The following is a 2,822-nucleotide window of genomic DNA, read 5'->3' on the forward strand; positions in this document are numbered from 1 at the left end:
TGTGTTGGGGCCTTGTCTTCTTATTTGGAGGAACTCCATTTTTCTTAAGGCACAAGGAAACTGTCATTCTTGATGAAGGTGAACCTTATGGCAGCCTCATAGTAGGTTTTGAGATGCTTGAGGCTCCAACACAATTATCACAAGTTAAGTTGGAGAGGTGCATTAATGCAGCATTCAACTCCTAGATGGGATCCTCGCTTTTGTCATCAGATGAAGAGGATGGAACTCTAATTGAATACTAGAAAGAAGGAGACTCTTCATCATCAGAATTCTTGTTATATCAATCTGTTGTTAGTAAGTGTAAGGCCAGACTTTCTAAACAGTTTGCTGAAATTGCTGAACAACCTGTAGTGCATGGCTTTGAGCTGCAGAAATCATTGTCTAGTCTGCTTAGACTTGGTTATGGTCCTGAGGCAATCACATTATTCTTACATTATTATCATTCATGACTTGAGAGGAATATACAAATTATTTTTCCTTCCATTCCATTCTACCGTGAAACTTATGCACAACTAGTTTTTTCAGTGATTTCACAAGCAACAAAGAAATTTTTCAACAATTTCTGTAGATGCACCAAAATATTCTACAAAATTTATAAAATGGGCTCAAAAAGAAATTAAACATTTTGTGAAGCTGGTGAAGAAATACACATCCTTATCAAATCCAGAAGTAGGTTTTCATGTTGCTACCATGTGTGTGCAGGCTTCTTTCTCGCTTGTTCATTGTTGGAGAAGGAAGGCTTGATATTATCTCCATATCTCTTAGAGAGAACCTAGCTGTATTGGGAACGATCTTTATAGGAAACTTAAAGCAGGTTGAGGAAGATATTTGTTTTGTTACAGAAAGTGATGATTGGGTCCTCACTTTACCAGTTAATGATATTCTTGTGAACCACACATCACAGATATAAAATGCTGCTAGTTTTGTTTGTCAAGTTAAGCTATCTAATAGTGCATTCAAACTAGAAAAATGAAGGAGCAGCGCCTTCTCTTGGGAAGGGGAGTAGGAATGCAAAAAGGAAGCAAGGTGAAAGAGCAAGACAAAGGAATAGTGGATCAATGAAGATAAGCCCTTGAGTCAAGTTTCGAAAATTACAATTTTTATTAAAAAATTGAGCACTCGAATGGCCAAGCTCAGCTCCAAATTCCATGCACCCTACAACCACAACACACAAGTCAAACATCAAGCCAAGCCAATCCAAGGAGGTGTATAATGTGTACAAGGTGTCAAAATATGTTGTGAGTGGTGTCTCATTTTCTTCCGTTACTTTACAAATTTGTGGCAACTTATATTTATCATAGTTTATGCCATCTTCGTCTGAAGCAAGATCGGTCTTGAAATGCCTTGGTCAAAATGGATGGATCAGCAGCTGATGGTGGCGAATCTACTTTAGTTTGTGTCCATTGCAGCAAACCTGCTCAGCTTCAGTGTCCTAAATGCGTAGAACTAAAACTACCACGTGCAAATGTTGCTTTTTGTTCTCAGGATTGTTTTAAGCTAATGTGGAGCTCTCATAAATCTGTGCATACAGAGGTGAGATTTCTAGCACTTATGGAAAATAGTCCAAAACAGCAGATATCTATAGCACTTAGTAGAGGCTAGTTATATTGCTTAAAAAAAAAGGCCAAACTCGAACTACTCTACTTCCATATTTTGACTGGCCAGGACCATTGAGACCTTATCCAATTTCCTCTAAGCGACTTGTTCCTGATAATATTGAAAATCCGGATTGGGAATATGATGGAATACCAAAAGTGGAGCCAACAAGTGATTTACAAAATATAGTTGGAGACTAAGACTCCAGAACAAATAGAAAGGATGAGAGAGACATGCAGGATTGCCAGAGAGGTCCTTGATGCTGCTGCCAGAGCTGTTAGGCCAGGAATAACCACATATGAAATTGATGAAGTGGTCCATGAGGCAACTATTGCTACCGGTGGATATCCATCCCCATTAAAATATCACTTCTTTCCAAAGTCTTGCTGCACATCTGTTAATGAGGTTATCTACCATGGCATCCCAGATGCCAGGACATTGGAGGAAGGTGATATTGTGAATGTGGATGTAACTATCTATTACAATGGTGTCCATGGCGATCTGAATGAGACTTTTTTCGTTGGAAAAGTTGATGATGCTTCTCAACATCTTGTTCGGTCTACATATGAGTGTTTGGAGAAAGTGATAGCTATAGTGAAACCGGGAGTAAGATTTCGTGAAGTGGGAGAGGTTATCAGTCGACATGCTTCAATGTCAGGGGTTTCTGTGGTGAAATCCTATTGTGGGCATGGTATTGGTGAGCTCTTCCATTGTGCACCAAATATACCTCACTATGGCCGAAATAAATTTGTGGGTATCATGAAAGCTGGACAAACATTCACCATTGAGCCCATGATCAATGCAGGAGTATGGCGTGACAGAATGTGGCTAGATGGATGGACTACTGTGACAGCAGATGGAAGAATTTCTTAGCCATAAAATCAGCAGTTGTTTCAACATCCCAGATTTCCAGCGATGACACCTTCAGCAATTCGAGTGCCAACAAACCAATTCTTCTATTTTAGTGTGATTTAATTTAATTCTTAAATTTTAATTTATTTTATTTGATCGCATAAACATATGTGGTTGTTTGTTTTTTATTTTTATTTTATTTTGATTCCTATTTTTATGAAATCACAATTAATATGTAATAGGGTATATATAGGACGATTTTTGAAGATGTAAGGGTTTAATTTTGCAGCAGAGTGAGGCTGCTTTAGACTGTGTAAAGCTTTTTCTGAATAGTATTTTTAATGGAGCAGTTTCTGCCCTTTAGATTTGGGATC

At 38.2% G+C, this 2,822-nt stretch overlaps 1 pseudogene; it reads left to right on the forward strand.

Moving 5' to 3' along the window:
- The first annotated feature begins 1,353 nt into the window (after nucleotides 1-1,353).
- On the forward strand, nucleotides 1,354-2,469 carry LOC149169367 (methionine aminopeptidase 1A pseudogene; annotated as a pseudogene).
- Nucleotides 2,470-2,822: the final 353 nt, after the last annotated feature.

This window comes from Pinus tabuliformis, chromosome 4_2 (genome assembly GCF_031772625.1).
Source record: "Pinus tabuliformis cultivar Carrire ecotype Pingquan chromosome 4_2, CPIR1, whole genome shotgun sequence".
Taxonomy (NCBI): domain Eukaryota; kingdom Viridiplantae; phylum Streptophyta; class Pinopsida; order Pinales; family Pinaceae; genus Pinus; species Pinus tabuliformis.